The sequence below is a fragment of the Oncorhynchus mykiss genome, chromosome 25, assembly GCF_013265735.2.
Source record: "Oncorhynchus mykiss isolate Arlee chromosome 25, USDA_OmykA_1.1, whole genome shotgun sequence".
NCBI lineage: Eukaryota > Metazoa > Chordata > Actinopteri > Salmoniformes > Salmonidae > Oncorhynchus > Oncorhynchus mykiss.
The window spans coordinates 2165567-2186684 of NC_048589.1; the positions used below are offsets into that span (position 1 = coordinate 2165567).

The 21118-nt window shown below is 41.7% G+C and overlaps 1 protein-coding gene and 1 long non-coding RNA gene across 3 annotated transcripts in view; one reads left to right on the forward strand and one right to left on the reverse strand.

Moving 5' to 3' along the window:
• The first annotated feature begins 87 nt into the window (after positions 1–87).
• Positions 88–21118, forward strand: part of LOC110505226 (protein Smaug homolog 1) — a 114353-nt gene continuing 93322 nt past the window's right edge. The window contains exons 1-2 of one of the 2 annotated variants that reach the window (XM_036962992.1): positions 88–307; positions 3881–4041. The gene's annotated coding sequence lies outside the window, so the exon portion shown is untranslated. The remainder of the gene's footprint in view (positions 308–3880; positions 4042–21118) is intronic. The other variant, XM_036962993.1, reaches the window with a different exon arrangement.
• On the reverse strand, positions 8263–14146 carry LOC110504312. Its single transcript, XR_002470579.2, has 7 exons — positions 13965–14146; positions 13636–13691; positions 13498–13548; positions 13006–13067; positions 12842–12899; positions 12713–12768; positions 8263–9905 (listed from the first exon to the last, which is right to left on the reverse strand). It is a non-coding gene; the product is annotated as an uncharacterized LOC110504312 (long non-coding RNA).

The following is a 21118-nucleotide window of genomic DNA, read 5'->3' on the forward strand; positions in this document are numbered from 1 at the left end:
TCGTGGACCAAATGGTCACGTAATTCACGTAGTCGAGTGAGGCAACCGGAAGCGTGCTTGCCTCACTCGACTACGTGAATTACGTGACCATTTGTATAGGCGTTATGTTCCGTATTGTCAATTGTGACGTACTATTCAACTGACAGCAATCTAGTGATTATTAGAATAATCAAACCGCTCATGTAGCGAGACCGGAAGCGCCAACTGCCAGGGGAGGAGAGTGGGCGACTGTACGTAGAATATCTGCGCAAGCGTCTTTGAAAGACAGTGTGAGTTACAGCGCTAACTGCTATAGAAGGTTGAGTGGGTACGTATGTGGTCGAATGTCTAGCTAGTGTAGTCCGGGGGACAGAATGGAAAAGGTCGGATGTTGTGATAACATGCTAAAATTGCTTAATTGTTTTGGTTGGCTCAGCATTTTAATTCGTTGGTATTGCTAGGTAGCAAGCTAACTGTATGCCAATAGCAGCGAAGTAAACTAGCTATCTACATTCAATTCGACTGTATTGTGGCTAGCTCGCTCTCACCATCTAGCTAGGCAATCTCAAGTCTATCGTAAATCATGTTAGTTAGCTTGGCTAGTTTAGCTGTTCGTGTTCCTAGCTAAACTAGGTAGCTAACCAGTTATCGCAAACAAGGGGCTCAATAACTCAACTTTTCCCACATTGTTACGTTACAGCCTTATTCTAAAATGGATTTAAAAAAAAAAATCCTATACAATCTACACACATTACCCCATAATTACAAAGCGAAAATAGTTATGACATTTTTGCAAAAAATATTCAGACCATTTGCTTTGAGACTCGAGTCCAGGTGCGTCTTGTTTCCATTTAGCCCAGATGCCTCCTGTTTCCATTGATCATCCACGTGATGTTTCTACAACATGGAGTCCACCAATGGTACATTCAATTGATTAGAGATTATTTGGAAAGGCGCACACCTGTCTATATAAAGTCCCACAAGTTGACAGTGCATGTCAGAGCAAAAACCAAGCCATGAGGTCAAAGGAATTGTCTGTAGAGCTCAGAGACAGGATTGTGTTGAGGCACAGGTCAGGGGAAGGGTACCAAAACATGTCTTCAGCATTGAAGGTCCCCAAGAACACAGTGGCCTCCGTCATTCTTAAATGTAAGAAGTTTGGAACCACCAAGATTCTTCCTAGAGCTGGCTGCCCGTCCAAACTGAGTAATCGTGGGAGAAGGGCCTTGGTCAGGGAGGTGACCAAGAACCCGATGGTCACTCTGACAGAACTACAGAGTTCCTCTGTGGAGATGGGAGAGCCTTACTGAAGGACAACGATCTGTAAAGCACTCCACCAATCAGGTCTTAATGGTAGAGTGGCCAGACGGGAAGCCACTTCTCAGTAAAAGGCACATGACCGCTGGCTTGAAGGCTGCCAAAAGGCACCTAAAGACTCAGACCACGAGAGACAAGATTCTCTGGTCTGAAGAAACCAATATTGAACTATTTTTGCCTGAATGCCAAGTGTCATGTCTGGAGGAAACCTGGCACCATCCCTACGGTGAAGCATGGTGGTAGCAACATCTTGCTGTGGGGATGTTTTTCAGCGGCAGGGACTGGGAGACTAGTCGTGGTCGAGGGAAATATTTAATGGCGCGAAGTACAGACATAATTGAGGAAAACCTGCTCAGGACCTCAGACTGGGGTGAAGGTGCTCCTTCTAACAGGACAATGACCCTAAGTCAAAGACAGAGAAGAATGGGATAAAATCCCCAGATACAGGCGTACCAAGCTTGTCGCGTCATACCCAGGATGGCTCAAGGCTGTCCATGCTGCCAAAGGTGCTAAAACAAACTACAGAGTAAAGGGTCTGTATACTTGTGAAAATGTGATTTAAAAAAATATATATTTAATTTTTTATAAATGAGCAAACCATTCTAAACCTGTTTTTTGCTTTGAGATTATGGGGTATTGTTTAGATTGAGGAAAAGATCAAATGTCATCTATTTTAGAGAAAGCCTAACGTCACAATGTGTAAAAAGTCCATGGGTTTGATTATGATTTTAACGCCAATACCGATTTATTGGAGGACCAAAAAAGCAGATACCGATTAATCGGCCTATTTATTTATAATGACAATTACAACAATACTGAATGAACACTTATTTTAACTTAATATAATACATCAATAAAATCAATTTAGCCTCAAGTAAATAAGGAAACATGTTCAATTTGGTTTAAATAATGCAAAAACAAAGTGTTGGAGAAGAACGTACAAGTGCAATATGTGCTAACGTTTCAGTTCCTTGCTCAGAACATGAGAACATGTTCTGAGCAAGGGACTGAAACGTTAGCTTGAAAGCTGGTGGTTCCTTTTAACATGAGTCTTCAATATTCCCAGTATGAGGTTTCTGTGTTATGCACTATAGCCCATTACCATATATATATGATTGAATATTATCTGCTGTTGGCTTGTGTGGATGTATGTATGTGTTATGCAACATAGCTGACTTGAAACATTGTTAACAGTTTCAAGGCCATGGGCCTTTCTCATAATGGAAAAATACAGAATAACATAAAAACGGACACATACAGAACGTAGTGTAGCAAACCACAGACTGTTTTTGTTAGAACTCAAACTTAACAATAACAGAAACCAGATATGTGATAACGGTATCTAGGGAATGAGAGCATAGATACTCGACACAGCAAGTTACATCTATCAACTGGAGCGCCCGGGGGCTGGTACCAGCTCGTACGACAACAATCAATAATAGGCTGGGTGAGTCTAAACCACGCCCAGTCTCTACTGTGATAGGCCAACAGACGGGTTGGAACTATGTCTATCACAGTATAAAGAATACCGTTTACATACATCTTGTCAGTTCTCTGTTTTGCCCTGCGAGGTGGGACAGAGAGCCCGTATATACGAAAATTGCATTTACCACTTATTGCTTAGCTAATAAAAAATACATAGTATACAATCGGTGACTCATTGTCATATTTATCCTGATACCAGATTCGAATTGACGCAACTCTAACACCAGGTACGAAGTTTTAGGTTGTTGTTATTATAGGACTATTGCCATCTATACCATTTGTATTTAATTAACCTTTGACTATTGATTTTCTTATAGGCACTTTAGAATTGCCAGTGTAACAGTATAGCTTCCGTCCCTCTAGTTAGCGCGCGCTAACTAGCTAGCCATTTCACTTCGGTTACACCATCCTCATCTCGGGAGTTGATAGGCTTGAAGTCATAAACAGTGCAATGCTTGACACGCAACGAAGAGCTGCTGGCAAAACGCACGAAAGTGCTGTTTGAATTCATTTATGTGCCTGCTTCTGCCTACCACTGCTCAGTCATACTTAAATGCTTGTATGCTCAGTCAGATTATATGCAACGCAGGACACGCTAGATAATATCTGTAGTTAACTAGTGATTATGATTGATTGTTTTTTATAAGATAAGTTTAATGCTAGCTAGCAACTTACTTTGGCTTACTGCATTTGCGTAACAGGCAGTCTCCTTGTGGAGTGCAACGAGAGAGGGGCAGGTCGTTATTGCGTTGGACTAGTTAACTGTAAGGTTGCAAGATTGAATCCCCCGAGCTGACAAGGTGAAAATCTGTCGTTCTGCCCTTCAACAAGGCAGTTAACCCACCGTTTCTAGGCCGTCAATGAAAATAGGAATGTGTTCTTAACTGACTTGCCTAGTTAAATAACGGTATAAAAAAATATATCTGCAAATCGGCGCCCAAAAATACCTATTTCCGATTGTTATGAAAACTTGAAATCGGCCCTAATTAATCGCCCATTCCGATTAATCGGTCAACCTCTAGTCTGAATACTTTCCAAAGGCACTGTATATACACTATACTTCTTGAAATACTTTCCTATCTCTCTCTCTTTGGGACAGTGTGGTGGACCGTTGTGATGACACTGTAGACATGTCACCTGTGCACCAGGTAGTCAATAGAAGCTGTCCTTGTGGTGACACGGGCTGGAGAACATCCTGCTGAGGCTGCAGACAGGTCTGAGGGACAACCAGACCTCACAGGACAAACACTCACAGCCAAGGTGAGCACTACAATAGGCCAGGGTAACAGGACAGGAAGGTGAATATCTTAAGGGAGGGGAAAAAAGTGGGCGGAAGCCTTTTTGGTGCTAGGCAGAACCCTTTGGTTCTACCTAGAACCCTCTATGTAGGGTTCTTCATATAAGCCTCTGTATATGGTTCTATGAAGTGTTTTACTGAGAACCATTTGATCTTTGGAGTGTTCTTCCTAGAACCATCTCTGAACGGTTCCACCAGCCTTATTATCCTTTAACATTTTATTTCTTTGACAATATTTACATGTAACAAGTGCAATAAGTCCAACTAATAACAGATTGGATTAGTTTAGAAAAGTGTGTTCTTTGTGTAGCATAAGATGTATCAACTAATCAGTGTACATGTAAGAATAGATTAAAACAAACCATTCTGAAAGTCACCTTGCAATAGAGCATGCTGGTGATATGGTTCTATGTAGAACCCTTTTTGCCTTTCAAAGAACCCTTTCTTCCAGAAAGTGTGCTTCAGATCAAAACGGCTCATTTTGCTATTATGCATTATGCTGTTTTGCCAAGTCCTACTGTATAATTGTCATGCCTTGTTACCGTAGTAACTGGCTATCTGGCACAAATACAGTAGATTCGTATTCGCACCCCTTGACTTTTTCCACATTTTGTTGTTACAGCCTTATTCGAATATTGATTAAATCGTTTTTTTTCCCTCATCAATCTACACAATGACAAAGCAAAAACTATTTTTTATAAATTTGTGCAAAACATTGTGTTTACGTAAGTATACAGACCCTTTACTCAGTATTTTGTTGAATCACCTTTGTCAGTGATTACAGCCTCGCTCTTTCTTGTGTATAACGCTACAAGCTTGGCACACCTGTATTTGGGCAGTTTCTTGCATCCTTCTCTGCAGATCCTCACAAGCTGTCTGGTTGGATGGGAAGTGTTGCTGCACATCTATTTTCAGGTCTCTCGGAGATGTTTGATTAGGTTCAAGTCCAGGCTCTGGCTGGTCCACTCAAGGACATTGAGACTTGTCCCGAAGCTACTCGTGCGTTGTCTTGGCTGTGTGCATAGGTCGTTGTTCTGTTGGAAGGTGAACCTTCGCCCCAGTTGGAGGTCATGAGTGCTCTGGAGCAGGTTTTCATCAACAAGCTTGTTTCTCATTGTCTGAGTCCTTTAGATGCCTTTTGGCAAACCCCAAGCGGGCTGTCATGTGGTTCTTACTGAGGAGTGACTTTCGCCTGGCCACTCTACCATAAAGGCCTGATTAGTGGAGTGCTGCAGAGATGTTTGTCCTTCAGTAATGCTCTCCCATCTCCGCAGAGGGACTCTGACTCTGACTCCCTGACCAAGGCCCCTCCCCCCGATTCCGCAGTTTGGCCCGGGTGGATAGCTCTAGTAATAGTATTGGTGGTTTAAAACGTCTTCCATTTAAGAATGCTGGAGGCCACTGTGTTCTTGGGGATCTTCAATGCTGCAGAAATTTTTTGGTACCCTTCCCCAGATCTGTGCCTCGACACAATCCCGTCTCTGAGCTCTACAGACAACTCCTTCGACCTGATTGCTTAGTTTTTGCTCTGACATGCACTGTCAACTGCGGGACCTTATATAGACAGGTGTGTGCCTTTCCAAATCATGTCCAGTCAATTACATTTACCACAGGTGGACTCCAATCAGGTTGTAGAAACATCTCGTGGATGATCAATGGAATAGGATATACCTGAGCTAAATTGAGGATCATAACAAAGGGTCTGAATACTTATATAAATAATTTATCTGTTTAATTTTTTTATACATTTGAAAAAAATTCTGATCCTGTTTTTGCTTTGTCATTATGGGGTAGTGTTTGTGGATTATTTTCTCTCAATTTAATACATTTTAGAACAAGGCTGTACCATAACAATGTGGGTAAGGGGTCTGAATACTTTCTAACTGCACAGTGTATATTAATGTAATGAAATTGTATCGGTCACATACACATATCTAGCAGATTTTTCGCAAAATGCTTGTGTTCCTAGCTCCAACAGTGCAGTAGTATCTAACAATTATTCACAACAATGCACAATCTAAAAATAGAAGAATGGCATTAAGAAATATATAAATATTAGATCGAGAAATGTCGGCATGGCATCGACGAAAATACATTAGAATAGAATACAGTATATACATGAGATGAGTAAAGCAGTATGTAAACATTATTCAAGTGACAAGTGATTCTATGTATATAGGGGGTGTTCCCTTTATTCCATACATCCTGCATGTTGATTCATGGCCTTGGAAATGTAAATACTAAAATAATGTTTGGCTTTTAAATTCTTTCTGTTCTGAGGCCTAACGGAATGGATGAACAGCCATGTAAATGCCAATTATTATTAAATGCCTTATTCTTATCATGTCTTTCCAAATCCATTTTGATTACAATATCCCTGAGATGAATGTTGTATAATGTTATGGTCCTTACGGCAATGTAACTTGCACTTTGTTTTCAGGTTTGAATGACAGTGTATTCCCCTAAACTTATTTCAATAAAGTTGTTACTTGTTTATATGTAAGACCAGTTACCATTTGTAATTTGTTTTGGTGCAGATGTGTTAAATATACAACCCATAAACAGTGCCTTGCGAAAGTATTCGGCCCCCTTGAACTTTGCGACCTTTTGACACATTTCAGGCTTCAAACATAAAGATATAAAACTGTATTTGTTTGTGAAGAAACAATAACAAGTGGGACACAATCATGTAGTGGAACGACATTTATTGGATATTTCAAACTTTTTTAACAAATCTAAAACTGAAAAATTGGGCGTGCAAAATTACTCAGCCCCTTTACTTTCAGTGCAGCAAGCTCTCTCCAGAAGTTCAGTGAGGATCTCTGAATGATCCAATGTTGACCTAAATGACTAATGATGATAAATACAATCCACCTGTGTGTAATCAAGTCTCCGTATAAATGCACCTGCACTGTGATAGTCTCAGAGGTCCGTTAAAAGCGCAGAGAGCATCATGAAGAACAAGGAACACACCAGGCAGGTCCGAGATACTGTTGTGAAGAAGTTTAAAGCCGGATTTGGATACAAAAAGATTTCCCAAGCTTTAAACATCCCAAGGAGCACTGTGCAAGCGATAATATTGAAATGGAAGGAGTATCAGACCACTGCAAATCTACCAAGGCCTGGCCGTCCCTCTAAACTTTCAGCTCATACAAGGAGAAGACTGATCAGAGATGCAGCCAAGAGGCCCATGATCACTCTGGATGAACTGCAGAGATCTACAGCTGAGGTGGAGAGACTCTGTCCATAGGACAACAATCAGTCGTATATTGCACAAATCTGGCCTTTATGGAAGTGGCAAGAAGAAAGCCATTTCTTAAAGATATCCATAAAAAGTGTTGTTTAAAGTTTGCCACAAGCCACCTGGGAGACACACCAAACATGTGGAAGAAGGTGCTCTGGTCAGATGAAACCAAAATTGAACTTTTTGGCAACAATGCAAAACGTTATGTTTGGCGTAAAAGCAACACAGCTGAACACACCATCCCCACTGTCAAACATGGTGGTGGCAGCATCATGGTTTGGGCCTGCTTTTCTTCAGCAGGGACAGGGAAGATGGTTAAAATTGATGGGAAGATGGATGGAGCCAAATACAGGACCATTCTGGAAGAAAACCTGATGGAGTCTGCAAAAGACCTGAGACTGGGACGGAGATTTGTCTTCCAACAAGACAATGATCCAAAACATAAAGCAAAATCTACAATGGAATGGTTCAAAAATAAACATATCCAGGTGTTAGAATGGCCAAGTCAAAGTCCAGACCTGAATCCAATCGAGAATCTGTGGAAATAACTGAAAACTGCTGTTCACAAATGCTCTCCATCCAACCTCACTGAGCTCGAGCTGTTTTGCAAGGAGGAATGGGAAAGAATTTCAGTCTCTCGATGTGCAAAACTGATAGACATACCCCAAGCGATTTACAGCTGTAATCGCAGCAAAAGGTGGCGCTACAAAGTATTAACTTAAGGGGGCTGAATAATTTTGCACGCCCAATTTTTCCGTTTTTGATTTGTTAAAAAAGTTTGAAATATCCAATAAATGTCGTTCCACTTCATGATTGTGTCCCACTTCTTGTTGATTCTTCACAAAAAATATAAAACTTTATCTTTATGTTTGAAGCCTGAAATGTGGCAAAAGGTCGCAAAGTTCAAGGGGGCCGAATACTTTCGCAAGGCACTGTAAGTGTCTGTTCATGGAACAATACATCAGCCACTTAAACAGCTGTAAATTATTTTCTACCACATTTTTATTCAAGAGCATATACCATATACACATCTTTGCTGTCTTTAAAAAAATAGTGTAATTACATTCACATGTTAAGTGTACATTTTTGCTGTATAGAGCAAATATTTCAAGAGTCTTAATAAGAATACAATTTGGATAGAGCCGAAAAACAACCTCAAATTACAGAATAAGACCAGTACGATATATCAAGAACTCTGACTAGACACCTTCAAAACAAATGTCATTGGTCACATACACATTGTTAGCAGATGTTATTGCGAGTGTAGCGAAATGCTTATAGTGCAGTAATATCTAACAATTCCACAACTACCTAATACACACATCTAAGTAATGGAATATATGGATGAGCAATGACTGAGCGGTGTAGGTAAGATGCAATAAATTGTATAAAATACAGTTGAGCTATGTGAACATTAAAGTGGCCAATGATGTCATGTATGTAGGCAGCAGCCCCTGTGTTAGTGATGGCTGTTTAACAGTGATGGTCTTGAGATAGCTCCTTTTCAATCTCTCTGTCCCAGCTTTGATGCACCTGTACTGACCTTGCCTTCTGGATGGTGTGTGATTGTTGCAAGATTGATGTAATTCTCTCCATGTCAGCAAGTTCCCCGCATAGACCTAACCACGTCTTTTGAGGGTGCATGTTAATTTTTCCAGCATATTGTTACACATTTCATTGCTGCTGCTTAAAGAATCTATCAATTTAAATGGAGTGTATCTACAGGAACAATACCTAGAAGGAGATGGCATGGGTCTGGTTGAATAACACATGGAGAACTTCACACCAAAATATGCAAGTATCCCTGGCTGCAATGTGGACTGAGTCAAATGTTTGACCCCGCCCACCTTTTTGTCCATCTGATATGACAGTCACACACGTTTGCGCAAGGCACACATTGAATTCAAGCTTATTTCATATTTGAAGATCGTAAGAAATATTATAAAGTGGTACCAGCAGATGTGTTAACACGTTTTGCTTCATGCTATGAGACAAGCTACGGATCTTGTTGTGAACAGACTTAAGTATGTCATGTACTGTTAACATTTATCAACAATTTTAACTTGGAATTATATTCCATTGAGCATATACAGTTACTACCTATCCTGATTTATAATGCTATTTACTTTCCTCATGAGAATGGAGACAGACTATACCATATAGACATACTGACAAGCTGAATGTGCTTTGTACACTAAGTTATACCAGCTCCAGTAAAGAGATCAGAGACTCGGGTGACTTCTAGTAAAGATGTAAACAACAACACAATTTACACAGCAGACAAAAACAAGGTTTGGCCACTATTCAAAAATGGCTTCACTCCTGCTCCTCAGAAGAGGAAAAGAGTCATTTTCTTGTCAACTGCCTCCACATAGAACATCTCAATCTTTCTGTAACATGAATGGTTCCTTGGAGAATAAGTTCCTCTTCATCCAAGCCATCATACAACCGTAGTTCTTTAAGGATTATAATGAGGTCTTCCACGTCCATCCCAATTGCACTGAGGGAAACAGTGGCTTTAAATGTTTGTCGTTCGCACCACCTTGCTGCCTCTAAAGTGTCCCTTAGAAGAATATCTGCTTCCTTGAAGAAAAAGGAAGAATAAATATTAAGAGTAGTGCCTCATTGGGTGATCAAGACATATTACACCCCACTTTCACAATACCACCATGCAAACAAAGCCACTATTACTAAAGGGGTTTTCAGTGATATCTATAACTACTCAACAAGTCATCGCAACTATTATATCTTGCCATGCATCAAGTATTCAGTATTACACACAGACTTCTTACCCAGTTCACAGCTCCCAGTTCACCATGCTACAAGCCTTCAGTATTACACACAGACTTCTTACCCAGTTCACAGCTCACAGTTCACCATGCTACAAGCCTTCAGTATTACACACAGACTACTTACCCAGTTCACCATGCTACAAGCCTTCAGTATTACACACAGACTACTTACCCAGTTCACAGCTCCCAGTTCACCATGCTACAAGCCTTCAGTATTACACACAGACTTCTTACCCAGTTCACAGCTCCCAGTTCACCATGCTACAAGCCTTCAGTATTACACACAGACTTCTTACCCAGTTCACAGCTCCCAGTTCACCATGCTACAAGCCTTCAGTATTACACACAGACTTCTTACTCAGTTCACAGCTCACAGTTCACCATGCTACAAGCCTTCAGTATTACACACAGACTACTTACCCAGTTCACCATGCTACAAGCCTTCAGTATTACACACAGACTTCTTACCCAGTTCACAGCTCCCAGTTCACCATGCTACAAGCCTTCAGTATTACACACAGACTTCTTACCCAGTTCACAGCTCACAGTTCACCATGCTACAAGCCTTCAGTATTACACACAGACTACTTACCCAGTTCACCATGCTACAAGCCTTCAGTATTACACACAGACTACTTACCCAGTTCACAGCTCCCAGTTCACCATGCTACAAGCCTTCAGTATTACACACAGACTTCTTACCCAGTTCACAGCTCCCAGTTCACCATGCTACAAGCCTTCAGTATTACACACAGACTTCTTACCCAGTTCACAGCTCCCAGTTCACCATGCTACAAGCCTTCAGTATTACACACAGACTTCTTACCCAGTTCACAGCTCACAGTTCACCATGCTACAAGCCTTCAGTATTACACACAGACTACTTACCCAGTTCACCATGCTACAAGCCTTCAGTATTACACACAGACTACTTACCCAGTTCACAGCTCCCAGTTCACCATGCTACAAGCCTTCAGTATTACACACAGACTTCTTACCCAGTTCACAGCTCCCAGTTCACCATGCTACAAGCCTTCAGTATTACACACAGACTTCTTACTCAGTTCACAGCTCACAGTTCACCATGCTACAAGCCTTCAGTATTACACACAGACTACTTACCCAGTTCACCATGCTACAAGCCTTCAGTATTACACACAGACTTCTTACCCAGTTCACAGCTCCCAGTTCACCATGCTACAAGCCTTCAGTATTACACACAGACTTCTTACCCAGTTCACAGCTCACAGTTCACCATGCTACAAGCCTTCAGTATTACACACAGACTACTTACCCAGTTCACCATGCTACAAGCCTTCAGTATTACACACAGACTACTTACCCAGTTCACAGCTCCCAGTTCACCATGCTACAAGCCTTCAGTATTACACACAGACTTCTTACCCAGTTCACAGCTCCCAGTTCACCATGCTACAAGCCTTCAGTATTACACACAGACTTCTTACCCAGTTCACAGCTCCCAGTTCACCATGCTACAAGCCTTCAGTATTACACACAGACTTCTTACCCAGTTCACAGCTCACAGTTCACCATGCTACAAGCCTTCAGTATTACACACAGACTACTTACCCAGTTCACCATGCTACAAGCCTTCAGTATTACACACAGACTACTTACCCAGTTCACAGCTCCCAGTTCACCATGCTACAAGCCTTCAGTATTACACACAGACTTCTTACCCAGTTCACAGCTCCCAGTTCACCATGCTACAAGCCTTCAGTATTACACACAGACTTCTTACTCAGTTCACAGCTCACAGTTCACCATGCTACAAGCCTTCAGTATTACACACAGACTACTTACCCAGTTCACCATGCTACAAGCCTTCAGTATTACACACAGACTTCTTACCCAGTTCACAGCTCCCAGTTCACCATGCTACAAGCCTTCAGTATTACACACAGACTTCTTACCCAGTTCACAGCTCACAGTTCACCATGCTACAAGCCTTCAGTATTACACACAGACTACTTACCCAGTTCACCATGCTACAAGCCTTCAGTATTACACACAGACTACTTACCCAGTTCACAGCTCCCAGTTCACCATGCTACAAGCCTTCAGTATTACACACAGACTTCTTACCCAGTTCACAGCTCCCAGTTCACCATGCTACAAGCCTTCAGTATTACACACATACTTCTTACCCAGTTCACAGCTCACAGTTCACCATGCTACAAGCCTTCAGTATTACACACAGACTTCTTACCCAGTTCACAGCTCACAGTTCACCATGCTACAAGCCTTCAGTATTACACACAGACTACTTACCCAGTTCACCATGCTACAAGCCTTCAGTATTACACACAGACTACTTACCCAGTTCACAGCTCCCAGTTCACCATGCTACAAGCCTTCAGTATTACACACAGACTACTTACCCAGTTCACAGCTCCCAGTTCACCATGCTACAAGCCTTCAGTATTACACACAGACTTCTTACCCAGTTCACAGCGCATTTTATTTTCAGTATCGTCTCGAAACAAAACAGATTGTGGTCATTAAGTAATGTAAGGGAACCTCTAGGGATGTGTGTACAGGAATGCACCTTACTTTAGCTAATAGCCTATACAGTACCTGGTCCTGCAGAGCTGGATGCTGATGTGACTTCATGGGGGGACATCTACATCATCCTGAAATATATTGGAGAGGGGGGGTTAAGTCTAAACATTGGTTTAAGACTATACCACTCATCATGACACCTACCTGTAGTGCGTTTTGATTTCACCGCCTTTTTCGATCTTTCAACCGCTCTTCTTCAGACCTTAGTGAGTGAATGGCACACATTCACTATGAACATATACTCAGGTCAGCCTGGCCACAGTGAAAATTATTAAGAATGCAAATTAAGTTTAATGTTCAAGACTTACGGCATGGGAAAGTTCTGCAGGAAAACTAGGCACCACCGCCGCCTAATTTGCTGCATGTTTTCCTTTTAAAAGAAAATCACACAATCGGATGAGTATCCAAAAAAACATCCACTAGTGATGAGAATTTCATAATTTATACATACCTCAGTGAAATCACACTGTGCTTCCATAGCAATGTACAGGGCATAATGTAAGTTAAGTTTGATTAGTTATGTTAGTTATAACTAATAATAATAACTCCCCTCCAGGAATATATTTCAGGATGTAGAAGACACAGCATGTCACAGCATCCAACTCTGCAGGAGTTTGATGTATGAATTGTGTATGTAGTGTAAAAACTGTAGGAAATAGGTCCCAAAAAATGTCAAGAATAATAAACAAGAAAGTATGAGCAATACGTGTGCTTTGCATGCTGCAAGCACAGAAAATAACTTTTTCAGATGTTATAACAGAAAATAGGACTTATAATATAGTGAATAGCCAGTATCTTACCATCAAAACAAACACCCCACAGTTGTTTGAGAAACCTTGCTTTGGTAGGCCCTGTGGTGTGAACAAGGTACAATTTTCAATAAAGGAATGACAATCAAATGGTACAGTGCAGTGGAATAATTTGAAGGAATATCTAACCTGATCATCCACACAAAGTCCTCCAAGGTCCAGGGGACAAGATCTGAGCAATGTTTCTGAACACAGTGTATGTAAAAGTAAAGAAAAAGTACATTAACAGCTTTTTATACCTCCGCATGCATAACAGTTTTGAACACAGTTGGAACTGAATTAGCCAAAGTTTATTTCACAACATGTATGGGTGTTGCTCGACCAGAAAATATATTTGACTGCAAACACACCATTTCTCACATCAATGCACTCGCATACCAAAAATCTTTCCTTCGACACGGTTTCAAAACAATGTGTATGCTTTCTTCATAAATGTGTTTTGGAAGTTTTTAAATTACCGTTTGCAGTGTGGACAAGTTACAATGGCTTTTCTTGACTTGCCATGTATGTTGGGACCAGGTGATTCCCCTTTCAATGAAAGTAACATGCCATATAGTCCAAAGAAGAAAAAGCCTGGAAGGAGGAGAGATGACTAGAAATTATTCGGTTGACCATTTGTGTGGATTAATTGTTGGAGTAAAGGACCTTGTGCATTTCATGTAAAATAACAACTCAATGTTATATCCCAGGACAAATTAGCTAGCAACAGCAAGCTAGCTATATAGGACAAATTAGCTAGCTAGCTAAATTGCCATAAGTGTTTAATGCTTTTCGACCTGTCCCCAAATTAATATAATTGGTTCAGAGTTTGTTTTGATATTTCAACCAGCGTGTCGTGATCGCGTTTGGTGTGGGGGAACAAAATCAATTTGTGCACATAGGCGCGCAGCCGGTTTGGGCACGGTGTTAGTCGGCATATTTTTTTTGCCGTTTTGTGGGCTGTCTCCATGACCAAAGGTGTAGCAGCATCGATTTCCAAGAACTCCCTCAACATCTGGTCCACAAATGTAGACATTTTCTGCCCTCTTTCTGCATTGGTTGAGACCCCCAAAATGTGAATATATTATTATGACGCAAAAGGTTTTCCAACAATTCTCCCTTCTTTTGCAATTCCTCTACCTGGCCCATTAAGTAGTTAATAGCCTGGTCTTGTTGTATTAGCATTTCGCCATGATCCTCATTTTACTTTTCAATGTGGGTCATCCGGTTATAATTTTTCTCTAGAGTAGCCTTCATGCCATTGATAGGTTTACATTTTGCAGATTGAGGTGGCTGTTTGTCGTCGAAATAACTTCTGTTCTGGGCCTGGGAAACTAGGATACCGAATGGTCAATTGACATTCGGTTTCCTAGTCCAATTGACGTTACGGCACGTATAACGTCTCATAAATTTGGTCTACAAGAGTATCCTGAGGTTGTTGACGATATGTACAGCCCTTTCCATTGCATGCATTAAATATTACAATGCAAAATACCACTTAGCCATTGTAAATAAGAATTTGTTCTTAACCGACTTGCCTAGTTAAATAAAGGTTACATAAAAGAAATACAGAGTAAACTTCTGTTTCAATTGCCAGGACGAAGAGAAGTGAGAAACACACTTCATGCCACTTCGATACAGCTACTAGAAGTGACTTTCATAGCAGGTTAGGAGACTGAGGTTAAGGTTAGAAAAGGGGTGAGTGAAAAAAGCGGCAATAGTACAGTTTGTCCCTCGTTGCCGTAGCAAGTGTGTACCACGTACCACGATCCTACACCAGGCCACCGGCATGGGAGGATGTAACCCCATTCTCTCAAAACTTCTTGAAGATTTTCTGCACTAAAATCTCACCCAAAAATATTTATCTGTTGCTGCAACTACCACATACCGTATCTTCTATGATTTCTGCTCCACAGTGTAGTTGATTACCATGGCTATAAACGAAATAAATCCAACCTTACTAAAACTCACCCTCTCTAGATCTCTCTCAGGCCTTCTCACTGGGGGGCTTCCAGTTGAATCACCCACCCTTGGGCTATCCTCTACTCTCTTCACTACCTCAGCATAGTAAACTTTCATTCCCACTCAAACTCTGGCAATCTCAGCCTGTCTTTCTCTCACAGGGCACTTCAGCCCCAGCTACATGGGCACCCCCACAGTTGACACACAGTGCATTCTCTATCCCAACTGTACACTCCCTCTGACTATGCCCTCCTGCACATTTCTACACACTGCTGCAACAGGTCTGAATCCTTGCCACGTAAAGCACAGTAGCGGGTTTGGAACATATGCCCTGACAGAATAGAAAATATAAAGTAATCAGGTAGACACTCTGTGTCAAAGCTCAATAAGACAGACAGGGTATTCTCAGACTTGTCATTGCCACCGGGTCCACGTCTCACTAAACGGCCAGGAACCAGGAACATTATTTTTTAATTTGATCCACCTCTACACTCAACGCTACCCCACTAAGCACCCCTTTGAGCGGCGCTCTGTTCATTCTGGAGAGCAAAGCACGCCACAGGTTTCCTCTGGGTGGAGGATGCACAAAAAATAAAAAAATACACTTCTCGAAACTTTCATGTATGTATCCATTCCCAGTTTTCCCTTTACCCAGCTTGACACAATGTATGGGTCGGCCAGAAAGTAGCAATCCACTCTTTCCAAAAATCTCACTCCCACCATTCCAAAATCTTCTCCGGTAGGATTCACAGGGCAAACATTGGAAGTCTTTACCACACCGGTCGCTGCAGGTAGGCCCACTTCATCCTGGTCTGGCTCAAACTCAGAGAGCTCACCACTGCCAACCGACTCCATTTCCAGATTCTCAAGAGAGCAAGAAGACCTAAAGTAAAATTACTTGGTTTGTATTTAGGAGACGAAAATACAGTATACACTCTGGAGTCGACGGTCTGAACTTACCGCCATTCTTACGCTTTTGCGTCATCGCACCTCCTTTGCAACAATGTTGCAATGTGTCATCGTCTCTAGTTCAATGACAACCAACACTTCATTGATGAATCCCTACTGCTGACCAATCACCGACAAAGGGGTGTAGACTTTGGCTACCGAGGTTCGGCTTGCCTCAGGAAAAAATCTTGTGTGCACGATCACCTGAAAAAATGCTTGCATAACACCAAAACAGTGACAAGGTGTAATCAATCGATGCACGCCATAAACTGTTTTGGATGAGAAGCATGCGGACGCCTTAATACCCACAAGGTGGCGTCCAAACCTCAGGCCTGCTGGAGTTCATCCATTGAGGAAAACAGCCTGTTTCCACCACATAGTATTGCAATACTACTATCATTATTTCAAGTAACAAGTACAATTTTACTGGATATTATTCACATGCTTTTTTGAAGGACTGGGCACTATCTGGGCAATATCTTCCAAAATGAACTGCACTGGGGAAAAGAAAAACAGAACAGGCGTAGGTCCAGGCCTGAGGATTGCATAGGCTTACTTGAGTAAATAGTTGTCATTTTAATCATTCAAAACATACTTTTCAGCAACCAATATCGTTGCATTAAATGAAAAATATATCAATTCTGCAACCTGCAACAAATACCTTTTTATTATAAATCTGAACAAATGCATTCCATGATCCTAGAAGTATTCAATGAAAATGAATCTCAATCAATCAAATGTATTTATAAAGCCATTTTTACATCAGCTGATGTCTCAAAGTGCTGTACAGAAACCCAGTCTAAAACCCCAAACAGCAAGCTATGCAGATTTAGAAGCACGGTGGCTAAGAAACTCCCTAGAAAGGAAGGAACCTAGGAAGAAACCAAGAGAGCAACCAGGCTCTGAGGGGTGGCCAGTCCTCTTCTGGCTGTACCGGGTGGAGATATATAACAACATGGCCATTAAGGCCAGATTGTTATTCAAGATGTTCAAACATTCATAGATGACCAGCAGGGTCAAATAATAATCACAGCCATTGTAGAGGGTGCAACAGGTCAGTACCTCAGGAGTAAATATCCGTTGGCTTTTCATAGCCAAGCATTCAGATGTCGAGACAGCAAGTGTGGTAGAGAGGAGGAGAAGGTCGAAAAACAGCAGGTCCGGGACAAGGTAGCACATCCGGTGAACAGGTCAGGGTTCCCTAGCTGTAGGCAGAACAGTAGAAACTGGAGCAGCAGCATGGCCAGGTGGACTGGGATAGCTAGGAGTCAAAGCCAGGTAGTCCTGAGTCATGATCCTAGGGCTCAGGTCCTCTGGGAGGGAGAGAGAGAGGGAGCATACATAAATTCACACAGGACACCAGATAAGACAGGAAAATTACACCAGAGATAAGACTGACCCTAGCCCCCCCGGCACAGACTATTGCAGGATAGATATTGGAGACGGGTAGATCGGGAGAAACTGTGGCCGACGATACCTCCAGACAGGGCCAACCTGGCAGGATATAACCCCACCCACTTTGCCAAAGCACAGCCCCCACGACTCTTAGAGAGATACAGACCACCAATTTACTACCCTGAGACAAGGCTGAGTATAGCTCCGGAAGATCTCCACCGCAGGAGCCCGAGGGGGTGCAAAATCAGACAGGAAGATCACGTCTATGACTCAACCCACTGAAATGATACACCCCTTCTAGAGACTGCATGGAAGACCACTAGTAAGCTAGTGACTCAGCCCCCGTAATAGAGGCAGAGAATCCCAGTGGAGGGGAGCTGGCCAGGCAGAGACAGCAAGGGCGGTTCGTTGCTCCAGAGCCTTTCCATTCACAGTCGCACCCCCTGGGCCAGACTACAATAAATCATAGGACCTACTGAAGAGATGAGTCTTCAATAAAGTCTTAAAGCTCGAGACCGAGTCTGCGTCTCTCACATGGATAGGCAGATCATTCCATAAAAATGGAGCTCTATAGGAGAAAGCCCTGCCTCCAGCTGTTTGCTTAGAAATTCTAGGGACAATAAGGAGGCCTGCATTTTGTGACCATTTGGTCCTCATAGATCTGTACGGCGGGACCAAATCGGAGAGATGGGTAGGAGCAAGCCCATGTAATGCTTTGTAGGTTAGCAGTAAAACCTTGACAATCAGCCCTAGCCTTAACAGGAAGCCAGTGTAGACAGGAGTAATATGATTACATTTGTTGGTTCTAGTCAGGATTCTAGCAGCAGTGTTTATCACTAACTGAGGTTTATTTAGTGCTTTATCCAGGTAGCTGGAGAGTAGAGCATTGCAGTAGTCTAATCTAGAAGTGACAAAAGCATGGATTAGTTTTTCTGCAGCTTTTTGGACAAAAAGTTTTCGATTTTTTCAATGTTCATAAAATGGAAAAAAATCTGTCCTTAATTTTCTTTATGCTCGTCAAGAGATCAGGGTCCAGAGTAACGCTGAGGTCCTTCAGTTTTATTTGAGACGACTGTACAACCATCAAGATTAATTGTCAGATTCAACAGAAGATCTTTGTTTCTTGGGACCTAAAACTATCATCTGTTTTATCCGAGTTTAAAAGTAAAACATTTGCCGCCATCCACTTCCTTATGTCTGAAACACAGGCTTCCAGGGTAGGCAATTTTGGGGCTTCGCCATGTTTCATCGAAATGTACACCTGTGTGTTGTCCGCATAGCAGTGAAAGTTGACAATGTGTTTCTGAATGACATCACCAAGAGGTAGAATATATAGTGAAAACAATAGTGATCCTAAAACGGAACCTTGAGAAACATTAACTTACAATTGATTTGTCAGAGGACAAACCATCCACAGAGACAAACTGATATCTTTCAGAAAAATAAGATCTAAACCAGGCAAGAATTTGTCCGTGTAGACCAATTAGGGTTTCTAATCTCTTAAAGAATGTGGTGATCGATGGGGTCAAAAGCAGCACTTAGGTCTAGGAGCACGAGGACAGATGCAGAGCCTTGGTCTGACACCATTAAAAGGTCATTTCTAACCTTCGAGTGCAGTCTCAGTGCTATGAGGTCTAAAACCAGACTGAAGCATTTTATATACATTATGTCTTTGAGGAGGCAGTGAGTTGCTGCGCAACAGCTTTTTCAAAAAAATTGAGAGGAATGGGAGATTCGATACAGCCAATTGTTTGTTTTTTTACATTTTCTGGGTCAAGCTTTGGCTTTTTCAAGAGAGGCTTTATTACTGCCACTTTTAGTGAGTTTGGTACACATCCGGTAGATAGGGAGCCATTTATTATGTTCAACATAGGAGGGCCAAGCACAGGAAGTAGCTCTTTCAGTAGTTTATTTGGAATTGGGTCCAATATGCAGCTTGACGGTTTAAATTATTTTCATGAATGTGTCAAGAGATACAGGATTAAAAAACTTGAGTGTCTCAATTGATCCTAGGTCCTGGCAATTCTGTGCAGACTCAGGACAACTGAACTTTGGAGAAATGTGCAGATTCAAAGAGGAGTCTAATTCGCTTTCTAATGATCATGATCTTTTCATCGAAGAAGTTAATTAATTTATCACTGCTGAAGTGAAAGCTATCCTCTCGTTGAATGCTGCTTTTTAGTTAGCTTTGCGACAGTATAAAATACATTTTGGATTGTTCCTATTCTTCTCAAATTAGGTTGGAGAAAAATAGGATGATCGAGCAGTAGGTGAGGGCTCTTCGATATTGCACTGTACCGTCTTTCCAAGCTAGTCGGAAGACTTCCAGTTTGGTGGAGTGACATTTCCGTTCCAATTTTCTGGAAGAGAAATTGAAGGCACATTTTTATTTTATTATTTTTTTATCGAAATTTGCTGTCGTAAATGTTAGCAACACCTTCTTCTTTGCGGGATACGGTCAGTAGTGTAACCAGGAGGATAGGCCTAATTTAACATTCATCAGGCTTGAGCCATGTTTCAGTCAGGCCAATCACATCAAGATTATGATCAGTCAGTGGTGACCTGAAATTCAGGTCACCTGTTTTGAGCCCAACATTTTTTGCCAAAAAAACAGTCACATCAGTTTGTAAACAATTACAAATATATATATCATTGAGTTAATAAAGCCACATACAAACATGGTCTCTTTAGTTGAGTAAGGCAGCTCCAAAATGCAGATAGCCAAGTGTAGTGGTGGTAAGGATTCACTCCATGGTGCTGAATAGAAAGCTCTGCTGTTGGGACAGCTTTATGTAGGCCCAGTTTATTTGTCATGTGCGCCGAATACAACAGGCACCTTACAGTGAAATGCTTACTTACAGGCTCTAACCAATAGTGCAAAAAAGGTGTTAGGTGAACAATAGGTAAGTAAAGAAATAAAACAACTGTAAAAAGACAGGCTATATGCAGTAGCGAGGCTACATACAGACACCGGTTAGTCAGGCTGATTGAGGTAGTATGTACATGTAGATATGGTTAAAGTGACTATGCATATATGATGAACAGAGAGTAGCAGTAGCGTAAAAGAAGGGTTGGCGGGTGGTGGGTGGCAGAACCAGCAATTGAGTTGTGAGACTGCTGTAGAGCTCATCACTCCCCCTTACTGGCAGGGGGCCAGAGACAAATACTCAATGCCGACATCTTTCTAGCTGATTTACACACTGAAGCTATGTTGCACTTGGTGACCTCTGACTGTTTCATCCTAACATTGTTGGTGCTGACGTGAATAACAATATCCCTATACTCTCTAAACTCGGCAGTTTTAGCCTTAGACAGTATCATCTTCAGA